Raw genomic sequence first — 16,817 nt, forward strand, 5'->3', positions numbered from 1 at the left:
TTAAAGGACAAACTCTAATGTTCGCAGCGTCTCCAAACAGAATGTAGCTTCTTCAACGTCACTAACGTCACTTCACCAAGCAACGAACTTCACAGAGGCTGCTTCACTGCGAATTAAACCTGTCCGACTCTCATGAAATGTGTGCAGTGTTGAGGACATGTTACCAAGTGTGGATCATAAACTATCCTGATAGACATAACTTCTAGGATTCAACAAAAAATTATTGAAAGACCTGAGCACGTAGGAAAAAGAAACAAGGAGAAGAAATAGGAATCAATAACCACTTGAGGACAAAAAATATAAACTCCTTTCATCACTAAAGCAGGAACATCTACTCCCTATCAGTATCTTCGGACCTGCTGTGTAAATATTCTGTACAACCCATCCAGGCTGAGAGATCAAAAGAGGATTCATGGCTGTCCAGATTCTAACAACTTACAAAGGTGGCACCAAACATATCATTCTGCAGTTTCAGCTGCCGAGACCGTTACACAATTCATAATGTTTTGAGATGGTTTGTTCTGATGAGAATTATTTTTGTTACTATTATCATTTTGAAAAACAAACAAACAAAAAAACAGCATACATCTTACACAGTAAAGCCAATTCCATCTCCAACAGACAGTAAAAAACCTCACTGTTAGGGCAGGAGTATTTATGCAAGCCACCCTAGCTGGAAAGCAGCACCCCGTTACATGGAAGAGCCAAAGCTGTCGATTTAAAACAGTAGGTTCAGCCATTTGACCCAAACCCTGTGGAACCTCGCAGGACAACCATGTGTCTCAAAGAGGGGTTCCTCTTGGGCCGTGCACCAATCCACTCCCCGGCGAGACTTTTGCAGGGTAGTGGAGTTGGGCTGGGCCCAGGCTGCTGCAATATCTCGTTTAGCCACAGCGACCAGCGTTCCCAGAAAATGTTTGTCCGCTCTAGAGCCGTCCAAACGATTAAATACACCCAGGGAAGACGTAAGGGGTTGTGTAGAACCTGCCAACTCTGTGTGAGCTCAGGTTCCACCTCGGACCAGAATGGGTTAATGCCTGGGCAAAGCAAACCATATGGTAGAAGTCGGCCGGAGTTTGGCCGCTATTCTGGTGAGAATTAAATACCCAAAAACTAACTTTCACATACAATACAAAACAAAGCAGATTGTCTGATATAGACACTGTAAGGAGTATTTCATCGCATGCTGTGATGTGTTTTGTGAGGTCAGTTGTTGTCCTGTTCTAGTGTGAGGGGTGAGATTGACAACTAAACAAATGACACTATCGCAGGGAGTTGTTTGCCAAGAATGACTTATCTTATGCAATAAACCTTTGCTAATAAACTAATCTCCCCGCCTGTTTTATGTGGTGATGAGCTGAACGCCCTGATGAGTTTGAAGTATCTCCAGAGTGCCTATTTCCAGCCTGGTGATTAGTCTGTCCCGGAAGAGGGCGGGGAGGAGCTTAGGCTCCCCTGCAGCCCTCCCACCACCAGTCCCTCAGATGTGAGGCATTCCAGTATGTAGTTCGCTCCATCACTTTGTTTATTAGAGAAGGGCAAGCGTTACAAGTACAATTTGCAATGTTGATATTTCAGAAGACTCCTTAGGTTCTGTATATAAGACTCCCAGACAAATTTTCTATCTCACTGTCTTTTATTTTTTAATATCGTTCATTTGATATTCTTAGTCATATCAACGAAGGTTCAACGTTCATAACATTTTGTTCAAGCAATGAAATCCATCTGTATTTTGTACATGCTCCAATGCATTTCGGGCTGCACAGCCCTTTTTCCAGGAGCTCTACGAAAATCAAAAATTGATCATTAACATGTGTAACTCACTATCTTAACAAACATAAGCGCGCAGGGCCATGTGAATTCATGCATATGCGAGTGTAAAAAAAACCTGAGTGTTCGAAAAGTGAACGAGCGGCGACTCGTGGATAAAAACACCATGCAAGTGTGTGAACTTACTTAGAGGACTTCAGGAAGTTCAATGCGAACTGGGGCTGAAACAAAGGAGGTAAAACATCGTAAATATACGTACGTGTCACATATGGGTCCCACATAAGGGAGGCAACGATTTCAACGTGGCGGTCAAACACCGACTTACTTGATAAACGACAGCTTCTAATCTTCGTGGTGATGAGGTGTTTGGTAGAGGTCCCGAGTGGAAAGTGAAATAACAAACGTGAACGGGGGGGATTGGCCATAGTCGGGTCACGTGGTTAAACGAACGAAAAAACTGACTACATGCGGCCGACTATTGCGGCGGCCATGTTGCAATCGGGAATAAAGTGTGTGTAATATTGGATAGAGTGAGTACGTTTGGAACTAGGAACGATCGACGAAAGGACAAGGACATTTTTGTTGTTAGATCATCCCAAGAGTCCATTAATTCATATGATTCCTAAAATTCACAAAAACATCAACGACCCTCCATTCAGACCGATAGTATCCACCAGGGGATCACTCCATGAACCGGTGGGGAAGTTCCTCGATAAATACCTCCAGCCGGCTGGTAAACTCATGAAAAGTTACGTGAGGGACACCACTGAGTTCCTCAACAGACTTGCAAATGTGTCACACGAAGACGGTGAGACTCTTCTCCTATGCACAGCAGATGTTAAGTCTTTATATACATCGATTCCCCACAAAGGGGGTATTGAAGCTATTGAAAAAACCATCTTGAACAGTGAAATAGACGTTCACACACTTGCATGGTGTTTTTATCCACGAGTCGCCGCTTGTTCACTTTTCGAACACTCGGGTTTTTTTTACACTCGCGTATGCATGAATTCACATGGCCCTGCGCGCTTATGTTTGTTAAGATAGTGAGTTACACATGTTAATGATTGGTTATATCTCAATTTTTGATTCTCGTAGAGCTCCTGGAAAACGGGCTGTGCAGCCCGAAATGCATTGGAGCATGTACAAAATACAGATGGATTTCATTACTTGAACAAAATGTTATGAACGTTGAACCTTCGTTGATATGACTAAGAATATCAAATGAACGATATTGAAAAATAAAAGACAGTGAGATAGAAAATGTGTCTGGGAGTCTGATATACAGAACCTAAGGAGTGCCCTAAACTGCAGGGATGCATTCATAATTCATGTATGCACGCACTTAGCAACAAATCCTTAACGTGCCGGACGGACACGTTACCTGTAGGAGCACCCAACCACACTAAAAATAACAACACAGTTAAAGTAGAAAGTTTTCAACCAAATTGCTGTGCACCTTGCCTACTATTTTGAATTGATATTTCAGAAGACAACTTTTGATATTTAATAGTGTAATTGCTTTGGGAACACCTTTGTCTCTTGGACCTTTTCCTTCACTGAACGTATTGGTTGGCTTAATATAGTCTGATGACCCTGGACTCTGTGCCATTTGTGAGCGCACAAGGCTTGCCCCCAAACCATTATATCGAAGCAATAGCACTAGTGAATGGAGTCGTGAAGCATCCTAGTTAACGTTGTGTGTGATCCCACAAGATACACCCGTGGTCCTCCATTACCATGAAGCAAGGGACAGACAGATGTCTGTTGCTAGGCTTCGTGCGAGGCAGCTCTTGGGTCACTCAGACACCAGTCCCCAGGTCGCCACCCACATTTGGCCATGTGCTGGAGCTTGCTGTGGCTGGTAGCAAGCCCTGGATTTGCAGTGACATGTGTGGTTCTCCAGGAATGAACTAAGTGGTAACGGTGGCATGTATGTATGTGTCTGCAATGATGAGACGCCCTGGGTGCTAAGTGAATGATGAGACTAGGAATTGGGGGCCTCAGCTAAAGCTGTGATACCGGATTATTGTCAAGAGCAAGTCAGTGGTAACAATATTGTTACAGCTGCGTTGGCACAATTACGGCATATCAGACAGACATAAAACTTTATTTGGATTACATAGGCCATAAAAGTACAAGTTACAAACATATTAGACTCAAATTTCATTTATTAAAACACATAGATAAACACATTCAGGATCTCAACAAATATAAACATGGTATAAAATGTCGATAACTTAAATCCCACGACCAAGACCAAAGCCCAACCCATTAGCAGTATCTTTTCCTAATTATAAGTGACCCTCTAATGAAACTGATCACAGCAAAGCAAATCTCAGGTGGGTCAAGGTGCTGCAGCAATCTAAAACCTCCCTGAAAAGAAGTACAACTATGAGGAAATAAACAAACGCGTTCTCACTGATTTATAAAGTGCTCAGTAAAACAGAAAGGGCAATGTGCTTTGCTGTAACTAAGGGCAAAATGAAGGTTCTCAAACCAAACCCCTTGATGTAGGAAGCAAAGAGAAAATGCAGGGACCACAATCAAAGCCTGTTCAAATAAAACCTATGTTGGGCACTTTAAATACAAGAGAAGTAAAATTCCAGCTTGTTGCCAGATGTTAAAGCAAAGTAATTTGCCAGAGAGGGAAGCTGAGCAGCTTGTTGCAGTGCGTACGCTGCGCCTGGTCCTAAAATGGCGGTTTTATCTGATCTCTAACTGAGCGGGCAAATTGGTTGGGGTTCTTAAAAAGCTCTAAAGCTCCCAGCCTACTAAGAGTGTGCTTAAAATACCCTACTTAAGGAATAACAAGAATTATCCAAGGTCAGTCATTCCTGAAGAATGCATTTAGAGAATCCTAGCGCCAGAGTTTGCAAAATTTTTAACCATAATAAGTGTGGCCAGACCCAGGATATGCCACACAAAATGTAAGCACACTCCCTAGTGACACAATAAAATTGGTGCGCCCTGTGGCATCATCAAGAGTCTTCGGAGAATAATGCTCTCTGCTGTTTGGAGTCTATAACTATCACACATCCCCCAAACACCGGCCCCATACGAGGCTATCGAAAGACACTTTGCTTTATATAAAGTGATCATTTCCCTCACTGGCCTATGACCTAACTGTGCTGCTGAGTGAAAATGTGCTTCCACGGTTCTGTTAGTTTGTTGTATCGTCCACACCATCAAGAACTCCCAGTTAGTTTGTCGATTGAAGGGCAACCCCAAAAAACAACAAGCATTTGCAATGCAATATTTCTCATATTCGCGAGAGTTTAAGCTATTGGCATTGTAAATGACAATACCTTTTATTTATTTGTTTTGCTAATTAACACATAAATAAAAGGCATTGTCATTTATGATGCCAATAGCTCAAACTCTTGTAAATGCGAGACCTATTCAAAGAAGCGTTCGCCATTGTTCTGGGCTAATCGGATGGTTAAAGCGCGTATGGCATGCTGAATGTTGCAGGAAAGCATGTTGTGCTTGCATTTGGAGAAACTGATTAAAGAAAATAGTGCTTACAGAATAAAAAAAGACATACCGTGTAGCAACTGAAGTAAAAGGGCAAGTTCTCCTGGGAGGTTACAAATGAAGAAAAAGGTCGTACTAAGGGGGGACTAACAAGCCTATTAACGAATCATAAGCCAGCATTTACGAAGGGCAATGACACAAGCCAATGACAAATATGGGCAGGGATTCAATTCCCTGCCCCAATACAGCATGCCGCAGAGAACCGCATGTGCTGCCCAGGCTCCATCTAAAAATGAGGAAACAATGATGCCCCATAATTTGCCTTTTCTTGCTGCATAATTTACTCAACACCTCCGCATAGTTTGGTGCTCTCCTGCCACATAATTCCAGCGCCCCTGCATATCGGCCGCAGGCTCCAACCATAGAGAGACAGATTAGTTGGGCTACGCACAAAGAGCAGAGATGTTTGCCTTGCCACTATGTCACAAATTCTAATCCTGCTACGATATCTGTCACAGCAGAGACCCGACAGCCGAACAAACTGTGACAGGTGAACGAAAATTTCTACCTTCACCCTTATTGAGGATGCCTTTCAACATCAACAATCTATTCTTTAGCAATCACCTAAAATATTACCTTTGAATATCAACCGTCTATTCTTTAGAAATCACATAACATGATCGTTAAGTGTGTAGTTGGAAGAAATATTTTATCTCCAGTTACCTGTAGATGAGAGGTCTACAAAATATTTACAGGATGTTGTGATGTTTGTAGCCATGCCTTTGACACTGCCCCATTACACTCATGATCGCAGTTAGTATATTAACTTTTAAACACTCCAACCATGAATTGGCGTGCACGTATTTCTACTGTCATATAGAAGGTGGGAATGTTCCTTGCAAACATTTGTGAATACCAACAAGCAAGCAATTTTGTAGGTTTTCAGCAACTTTGCTTACTTCTTGTTTCCGATAATCCACTGCTTGCCAGTGTGGGCAGATTAACTGGCAGATAATGTGCACGTGTATATTCGAAGCATAAATTTATAAATATTACGGGGATCCTGTATCTCGTTGCATATGTGCTCTACGGGAACAATAAATTAACAATATTCTAAAGTCTTATCAAATACTGATCAACAGTATTGGCCTTTTATTGTGTTTTTCGTTGACCTCTATCATAAAGTAAACATTGTGGGGGATTCCAAGCGCCCCGGCCTCTCCTTGAATCCCAGGACAGCAGCAGAGAGCATATCTCTTGGGGCTTCGCTGCCCTCCCCGAAGTGATCTGCCGGCCCTCCCCCTCACCCGCCCCCGGGCAGCGCCATGTTGTACTCCCCCGGCGCTCGAGGACTCACCTTCGTAATGGCCTTCCTGTAGTGGGTCACCACCTGCTGGATGAGGCTGGAGACATGTAGGTTACCATCCCCACAGGGCACCACCCCCCAGGTCCTCCCAAAGCACACAGTCATTTTTATGCCACAGCTTACCTTTGCACTCAACCCGGGCACAGTCATGCGAGGCTAGCCCGAGCCCCCAGCGGAGCCAGGGAAAGAAAACAGGAGAGATCCGGGCAAAGTGTTGCAGCAGTACGGACTGATCCTGCCAGCATGCAGCCACGACTCCTGCCTGTCTCCAGAGGCTACAGTTCCGGCTCCAAGTCCAGGAAAGAGTGGCGGGCCAGGCTGGCTGCTGCAAACGTGAAAGCGGGCATGGCCCGCTGAATGTAAGCAAGCAGGTTTTGGCGCCTAATGTAGAAGAAACACAATAAATATAAAAGTACACATACCATGTAACAACCATGTAAAGGGGCCAGTAGCTATGGGAGGTTACAAATGACGACATGGCCGTACTAAGGAGGGACTAACAAGCCTCATAATGAATCAGAAGACAGCATTTACAAAGGACAAAGACACAAGCCAATGACAAATATGGGTGGGGCTTCTCTCCTATACTGAACTACCACAGATCATCCCCAGAGCTGCGCTTATGCGCTGACTCTAGTCTCGACCTAAAACTCTTTACTTTGGCAACTGGAGGTCCCTCAATGATAACAGTTTTAGATTTACATTTCCTTGTCCAACAGAGCATTACAAATGACTTCTGCTGACCCTAACATAGTATATTTCCTAGCAGACCTCCATAGGGACCTCACTGCAACGGTCCGTTACGATAGAAAGGGGAACTGCACGGAAAAAATTAGTATTATTAATGGTGTGAGACAGGGGTGCATCCTTGCTCCCCTGCTCTTCACACTATATATTAATGACCTAGGTAAAGCTTTGGGTGTAGTTTGCAAGGACATCCCGAGGGCTGGGAAATATTTACTGCCTGCCCTACTGTATGCGGATGACGCTGCCCTCCTAGCTAGAACTGCAGTAGGACTCCAATGCCTGCTGAACTCCTTTTATGTTTTTATGGATAATCTTGATCTAAGCGTTAACTTTGGCAAGTCTCATGTTATGGTAGTAGGTCACAAAGCAAAGTCCAAATTGATGTCATTATTTTGTAACAAACACAAGTTGTCACGAGTTTCTAGATTTCCCTATCTGGGGGTGGTCTTCGATGAAGGCTCCACGTGGCATCCCCAACTGGTGGAGAAAAAAACATCCTTGGCACGTTCAATCTCGGCAGTGCTAAGTTTCTCCCGCAAATTAGGGGTGAAGCCCATTGAGGCAGTACTAAAAGTATACGCTTCCAAATGTACTGCAATCGCCACGTACGGGGCCGACCTGTGGGGCTTTAAGCAGGTCTCATCGCTTCAGGTCACAGAGGACAATTTTTTAAAAACACTTCTTTCCCTCCCAAAATCCACCGCAAACTATATAGTTCATCAGGAGTGTGGCATGGGTTACCTGGAGGATAAAATTGCCATGGCCCCTTTACTAAAATGGTTGGCAGTCTGGTTAAACCCAGAGCTTGAGGTAAACCATGAAATTTTAAGGGATTGTCTACTGTTGGACCATTGGGAAAAGATCCCCTGGTTGAAGTACGTGCAACAAATGTGTGAAAAACTAGGACGGCCCGAATTGTTCGATAAACCCTTAAACTTGGTGAAAGGGGATCTGAAATGGGTCAAAAACACTTTTTTGCTAAACAGAGGAATGGACAGAGAGGGCAGGGAGCTGCTTAAACCCTCTGTTAGGACCCACCAGCTGATCGTTTCACCTGACCCCGAACCGGAACTGTATCCTAAAGTTGTGAATAATGCCAACCATAGGTATTTGTTAACGAGGTTCCGACTTAACAAAATTCATCTTTTAATTTCTGGCCGCCCTGTTTGGACCAGGAGCATGGACTTAGTTCTATGCAAATGTGATGGCTGCTCAATTATGGACACGGCTCACTTTCTGTTCTTTTGTGATCATTTCAAGGGTATTAGATTAAAATTTATTATACCATTGTTAAAAGGAAAGGGCTTTAGGCAAGTGAAGCCAGCTTTGTTGTACCTCCAACTGTTGACAGAAATATGGGTCATTTATAATGTGGCAACATTTTTAACTATAGCAGTGAGACTTGGCAAAAAGATCGCTTGGTCCTAGGGGACTTTTTATAAATATCAACTATTGTATGTATTTCCCAATTAGGTTACTATCGCTCATGTTGTTGATTTTAAACTCTTGCCACCATGTACTATATATTTCAGGGGTTACTCCCTGTTTTGTATCTATGTTATATTTTAGTATTTACTATCCAGTCTGGTGGCCTGTGGACTTTTAATGCTTGTACACTTTTATGGTTTTTGTGATTTAAACCGAATAAAGTATCTTTTGAACTTGACTTCTGCTGATTAATATGCAAATCTAGGGATGACACACTCCACAAAGGTATCCAGGGCTTTTTGAAGGCTCATTGATGTCCTATTTAATAATATTCATAATAATGCTCAGATTTGTAGAGCACGGCTTCTCACCCGTGAGGGTATCCAGGGGCTGGTAATAGGACTGCGTCATCTGCATAAAGAAGTGTCAGGTTAGTGCAAGTGCCTCCCCTTGGGAAATCCAATTTCTTTGAAGCAAATTAACTTCTAGGCCTTATATATATATATATATATATATATATATATATATATATATATATATATATATATATATATTCACTGAAAAAACCATAGGTTATAGACCATATATAGTTAGGAATTAGCATTTAGAAAACCTTATTTTACTCACACAAAACCATTGAAATTCCATATATAGTTAGTTGCACTAACTATATATCGCGCATCCGCAATCCACTGCTGATGATGTCACATATTACATCATTCATGACATGGTCAGTGACATCACTGATGACATCACTGATGACATCTCAAATGACATCACTAATGACAACATCCAGTGACTGTATGTTTCTGTAAAGTTAAAATATGTTTTACATATTGAAGAATGAGTAGATGTATAAGTGTCTGAATGAAGGTTTTAGTAGGTGCGTGGTTGACTGTATGAGTGAGTGATTAAATGCGTCCTACTGAATGCATAGGTTAGTGACTAAACTGTGTGAAAGTTTGCATCAGTATGTCTGTTGTTGTGCAAGCTGCTGCATGTGTTGATCAGTAGCTATATGAGTGGCTATATGGGTTATTGATTGGTTGGCCAAGTATTTGTATGGGAGACTGAGTGTGTGTGTGGCTGGTTGGGAGGTGTGTGACTCTGTGCAGATCAATGTGTACTTGTATCAGTGATTGTATAAGAGAGTAAGTATGTGTTAGTATATGTTTGAAAATGTACGGTGCTCTATGTTTAACTGTATAGATTAGAAAATGGAGGTGTGATTGATTCTTTGCATGACTGACTAGGTGTGTGAGTAACTCCATGGATGAGCAACAGAGTGTAAATGTCTGTATAGGTGTATGAGTGCATATGATAGTGTTGTAAAGATGAGTGATTGTATGTATGAATGATTGTATGGATGAATGAGTGAATGTGTGTGTAGACGTAGGAATCAGTGAGTGCGTATGTAGTAACTAGTATTGGTGTGTCAATGGTTTCAAAAATTATACTCTGTATTTAACACTGGTTGTAACAGAGGTTATATTAAAATGTGAGGAGATGCATTGTATTGTCACATGAATGATATCATCAGTGATGTGGTCATTGATGTCAAATGAGATGTCATCAGTGATGTCATTTGAGATGTCATCAGTGATGTCATCAGTGATGTCACTGACCATGTCATGAATGATGTAATATGTGACATCATCAGCAGTGGATTGCGGATGCGCGATATATAGTTAGTGCAACTAACTATATATGGAATTTCAATGGTTTTGTGTGAGTAAAATAAGGTTTTCTAAATGCTAATTCCTAACTATATATGGTCTATAACCTATGGTTTTTTCTGTGAATTTTCAAGGTTTTGTAAATGCTAATTCCTAACTATATATGGTCTATAACCTATGGTTTTTTCAGTGAATTTCATTGGTTTTTTAACAGCTAATATCTGTAGCTGTAAAATGTATTCTTCTTTAAATCCAAAAATATATTTTATATGTTTATGAATAATTTTTTTTTTTAATATTTTTTTTTCTTCGTTCCCGCTTCGCGAATCGGGAAGCTTCCCGTTAGCTGACCTTGATGCCGCGAAATAGACCGCGAGCCGGTAAACGTTTCTTTACCGCAAGTGCCGCGTTAGAAAACAACATCGTGACGCCTCCCGTCCGCATGACGTTTCACGTTGTCGCGTGATACGTCATATGACGTGCTACGTTAGCGAACTGGTACGCGAAGCGAGTCGCAAAGCGCAGGTTTCTGGAAGCAAACCGGGAGGCCCTGCAAAGTGCTTAACGTAAACACAGCAGGTCATGTGACTTGGTAATAACACTTTTCATTGGTTCATTTCACTTTTGGTTTCCTAATGATGTAAGACTAGGTCATATAATCTAAAATGAACACTTTTCATTGGTTGAGAACTCTTGTTTTTCCCAAATGATGAAAATCCCTCCTTCTTTCCTCACTCTGACTTTCATCATTGTGAGAGAAAGACCCTTTGTGATCACTGAGCAATGGCTTCTTTAGTAGCTTCAGCTGGTGCTTCCCCACCACCTCCACCACCTCCAAGGAAGAGTGGACCACCTGCTCAAGTTATAATTCAACAAGAAGAGGAAGAAGAGGAACAGAACGACGAGCACGAAGAGAGGCAGTTTTTGCCTGAGGAGCCCAGGACGTCTCACCGGAAAGAAAACTTCATTTGGCAATTTTTTAAAATTCCCAAAGGTCAGAAAAAAGTAAATGCAAGATACGTAACTTGCCTTATATGTCAAGATAGACTGTCCAGAGGAACCGAGAAAAAATACAGTTTCGGAAACTACACAATGCATCGCCATATGACTAGGTGGCATCCTAACAACTACAGTGCTGCACAGTTTCGGAACGACCTAGATAATCTCCCTATTATGGCCAGAAGATCTGTTGTACCGGAAGTAACGGGACCAGAGGGCAGGGAGATGGTGCCAAATATACAAATGAGATTTGGTGAAGTAAAACACATCTGCGTATTTTGCGATGGATTCATTTGCTACGGAGAAAGAAGCATCACTCTGATCAACAGAGCTATTGACTATCATATGCAAGTTTGTACGAAACGCCCAAAATAATAAATACTTTTTTTTGTTTTGTTGCTCCTGTTGAGCCCTTTACAATGAATCGTTTTCATTGCCCCCTCCAAGAAAAACCCAAAAAAATATAAAACTGTTCAGAAAAATTCAAAAAAAGTAAAAAAATGTTCAGAAAAATAAAAAAAAAAGTTCTTTTCAGAACTACCTCCCCGTTATTAAAAAATTGGTACAATATTTGGAACTGTGCCAACCTCTATTTCTCTTAGTTCGCTTCCCAGTTCGCTCGCCGGTACGCGAACCGGAAGCGAACCAAAAACAGTAAGTATAAGGGAAGGAAACAGACACTTATGTTAAAAGAAAGACAGCTATAGGGGAGTAAACTAGAGATACTATTACCCGTAATCCACTGCTGATGATGTCACATATTACATCATTCATGACATGCTCAGTGACATCATCAGCAGAGGATTGCGGGTTTTTTGGCAACGTGCCTTATCCACGGTTTAATAACGCTGCCTTTTGCTTTATATAAGTTTTCAAATTGTATGAAATATATACCAATAGGTCGTTATGAACCTTTAGGTAGTGCTTTTCTTCATGAGGTCTGGTCGCTTCCATACACATACAGATGTTTCAAAGATGATCAAGAAGTTTATCTGAATGGAGAGGAATGCACTGAGACGCCAGATCATTCACTAATGTGTAGGCACATACAGTTACACGGTTCATGCAACAAACACCGACCAAATATGGCTTGCGTGTTGCAAGGCACGCCAGTTCCTGCTATCATCCCCACGTTCAAGTTGTTGGAAAATGGTAGTTATTTGATGCTCAATAATGAAGATTGTTCTGAGTTAATTAAAAGTATTCCTTTTATCGTAACAGTAAGTGAACGGGTTATTTGCTGCAGAAATGTTCTATTTCCTCCCACACATGAACATAGGGAGTTTTCAATTTGGCCACAAATACCAACCTTGGGAGAGATTTCAACGGCATGGCAAGAATAAGAGCTCTTTTGTCTCAGAGAGAGGTGGCCTTGAGTTCGGCCCGTGAAACTTTCGTGCTTCACATAGCGAACACCCGTACAGAGGTGCAGACCCTTTTCAATTCACATTTGCCTTTCAATTTCAGCAAGATGGTTCGGACTATCTTTAACGCATCCTCCACAAAGGCCCTGGCGCACTTTTTTAAAGTTGTTACCAGTGGTCTCGTGACTTCATTTGAGAAAATCTTTGGAGTCATCCCTGCTTTCTTTCATTGTATTTTCTCCACTCTGCTTCGTGGATTGGCATTTTTACTTGCATTACCAGCGGACGCTCTTGTGCTTTTTTACATTTTTAAATATGGATGTCCCTCCTATGCAACCTCCCACCCTGCAGCTGCTGACACTGTTCCGCAATCGCATGCTAGAATATTATGGCACAATGCCGTTGGCGATATTAAGCACGGCATATGGATTATCTTTTCGATTCTCCTACTTCACCTGTGTCCAGCCTGTATTTCACTGCCTGACCTGTGATTTCGATTGGGCCATGGATTTGTGTCTCTGCGGACCGGTTTCTCCTGACGTCGACTTTAATCAGCTGATGACTCCTATCATTACTCACGAGTTGGTTTGTCCTGGCGAAAGGATTATGGCTGTGGCATTGATGCATGGACTATTTGGTCCCTGGAATTTACTGGCGGCAGCACAGTCTTTCTTGGAACAGAGCTTTCTTGAAAACCCACCGAGCTGTCCTCTGATGGTGATAGAGGATCCGGTGCTGGGAGAGCACGTATGTTCTTTTCCGCTTTTAAATTGGATGGCTGAACTGTTTTCGGATGAAGACGGTGACTTCCTATTGGAGGCTGTTGCAGCTTATTTTGCATACACAGTTATGTCATAGACCTTTTTCATGTTTGATATGCTGAGTACTAGCATTTCATTGACAATTCATTGACTTATTTTTCAAGTTTTTATTATTTACCTTGCCTATTGGCTTAAGACTCGATAAAGTACTTGGCTGTTTTATTTTTCTTTAGCATTAAATTTTCCTAGTTTTTAATGCTTTACCTTGCGGACCGTCCACATATAAACTTGCAATCTGCTCTCATGAGATGGCACTTCTATTATCTTATTCAGTTCGTTTCCGGATCATGGGGAGGTGTCATCTAGGTCCTGGATATCTTTACACCGTGTTAAGTTAGCATGGGCTCATTACCGGTTTAAACGCCATTTTTCCTTTTTTGCAACTTCTGCACACGACACTTAGTTGTTGCTTTAGCTTTCCACCTAGTAGTTCATCGTGGTTTACATGAGAATAATATGTTATTGCTCTACTATCTGCTTTGCTTGTTAAACTATATCTGTACAGCGAGTGCTAAAGTTTCAAGAACAACACAATACAGAATTGTTATGAGGTCTGATCTCCACGACTTCATACTCATAACATAAGTGCAACTTCTGCCAATTCTGGGCATGAGGCGGGTTTTATATTGCTTTGCCGAACACACATACACAACAGTTGATGCGGTTCACATGAAGAGAGAGCTGGTGTATGCTGATGTGATTCCTTCAAATCTAAGACACTAAAGTATGGGCACGCCCTAAACCAACACAAAGAGACCTTCTTAGCAAATAATATAATATGTGTATTAGGGAGGGTGAGATATAAGCAGCCGCGGGCCGTGGAGGGAGTTACGATGAGGCAGGGAGGCGGGGAGGGGGAGAAGCAGGGTGGAGCCCTCTCTACCCTGCCCCTCCCCCTCCCCGCCTCCCTGCCCCACCGTAACTCCCTCCACGGCCCGCGGCTGCTTATAAGTGTTGCTAACTCTTATTCATTTACAGCATGTTAACATACTGTCACCATTCGCTTTTTATGTACTAGTAACTATGCTGGTAATTTTGCTACTGATAATATGTGTACTTGTATTCTCCACCCTGCTTCTCCCCCTCCCCGCCTCCCTGCCTCACCGTAACTCCCTCCACGGCCCGCGGCTGCTTATAAGTGTTGCTAACTCTTATTCATTTACAGCATGTTAACATACTATCACCATTCGCTTTTTATGTACTAGTAACTATGCTGGTAATTTTGCTACTGATAATATGTGTACTTGTATTATCTAAGGTACTACGCCTGAGAAGACGGCATTAGTAAATAAACATTTCAAATACACATGTGTTCTTCTTAACTCCATGTTCTGGTTTCTAAGAAATATATAACGACCGACTGTTCATGAGTTCCACGTATCCTGAGGTACTATAAGTTCATATTCTGGATTGTCTAAACATTGAGAGTTTGTTATATCCAATGTGACACTGTACCTAGCTTGCTAAGGAGTTTTTGATTACTAACGTGAGTTTTGGGACACCCTAATTCGCCGAGGTTCCAATCCTCTGTCCACAGTTCTGTGTGAGAACAGAAACCCTGCGACAGGGGCACCCCCGACCCTTGCTGGAGCTTCATCACACTTGCGATACAACTCCAGCAATGCGCCACCTTTACGGCACAGATACATCACGCATCTGTGCTGTTTTTGCCCCATGATGCGCCGCATTGTAAATGCAGCACACCATAGGTGACGGAACAGCGGCACAGAATGACTAACACATCCCTGGTGATGCGCCAGTCATCATAAATGTATCCCTATGCTTCTTATCTTGTTAGACATGAACCGCCATATGTATCATCAAAGTTTTTTGCATTTCCTAAATAGCGAACTTTAAGGAATAAATAGCGATTCTTTACCATTCCTAGTTTGCGATTAGCTATTTGCTAATTACAAATTACCCATTCATTTCCTTCATTTCCATAGGGCGGTTGGACTCACTTTTAGCTCGAACGGCTGAATGGATTTCCACGAAACTTGGCAAAATTGTAGGGACTGGTAGCCCGATGTGCCTTTGCTATGTCTCAAGATATATGCTCCAGTGGTTTTTACGAAAATTAACTTTGAAAAATATATATTGGGCTACATTGGCCTATATATATGTTGGAACCCAAATGTAGCCCAAATGTAGCCCAATGTAGCCCAATGAAGCCCAATGTAGCCCAATGTAGCCCAAAGATGGCCGCCAGACACACAAAAAAACAAATGTAGCCCAAATATCAGCCAGATGTAGCCCAACTATAGCCCAGTGACAGAATGACCAATCAGCTTCGCAAACCTCCGTTACGCGAAGCGGAGCGCTGTTACAGATATATATCTTTTTTTGAACGTTAATTTCTCAAAATCCACTGGAGCACATATATTGAGACCTAGCAAAGGCACATCGGGCTACCAGTCCCTAATATTTTACCAAGTTTCGTGCAAATCCATTCAGCCGTTCGATTATTAGTATTATTTTTTTTTTTTGCCCCGCGGGGCCCTTTTAAAACCTCCACATCAAACCTAGGGGGTCAGCGAGGATCTACTATTCCCCCTTATGGTCATTTGCCCCTTCGCTTTCGCCTCCTCTTGTCTCTCGATCCTACCGAGAGACAAGATGGCGGCTGCTACGGACTGTTTGGAATGTTGACAGACGCCGGAGAACCAATCAGCTTCGCTTCACAAAGCTCCGTTGCGCGAAAAGTACGCGTCCTGGGACGCTGCCTGGTCCGCTGTTACAGATATATATCTTTTTTTAAACGTTAATTTCTCAAAATCCACTGGAGCACATATATTGAGACCTACAAAAGGCACATCGGGCTACCAGTCCCTACAATTTTGCCAAGTTTCGTGCAAATCCATTCAGCCGTTCGGGCTAAAAGTGAGGCCAACCGCCCTATGGAAAACTCAATGTTAAAAACACGTTTTGGGACCCCCCTTTTTTCTCGGCCCCCCCTTGACGAACCCCCCCCCCAAATTTTCAAGGGCTGCTCAGAAACAAAATGTGCCATTTTCCTGAAAATTTCAGCCAATTCCGTCCACAAACGCCAAAGTTATTAGACATAGAATTTTCAAAAATCCCATAGAGAAAAAATCCTAACTATATATACCTACTGGCTACCGCCAGTAGGTAATATATATATATATATATATATATATATATATATATA

General features: G+C 42.2%; 1 protein-coding gene across 1 annotated transcript in view; it reads left to right on the forward strand.

The window, feature by feature from the left end:
* The window catches only part of LOC144805697 (uncharacterized), a 171,276-nt gene that overhangs the window by 19,304 nt on the left and 135,155 nt on the right, over positions 1 to 16,817 (forward strand).

Source organism: Lissotriton helveticus (genome assembly GCF_964261635.1).
Source record: "Lissotriton helveticus chromosome 1_1 unlocalized genomic scaffold, aLisHel1.1 SUPER_1_unloc_19, whole genome shotgun sequence".
Classification (NCBI taxonomy): Eukaryota; Metazoa; Chordata; class Amphibia; order Caudata; family Salamandridae; genus Lissotriton; species Lissotriton helveticus.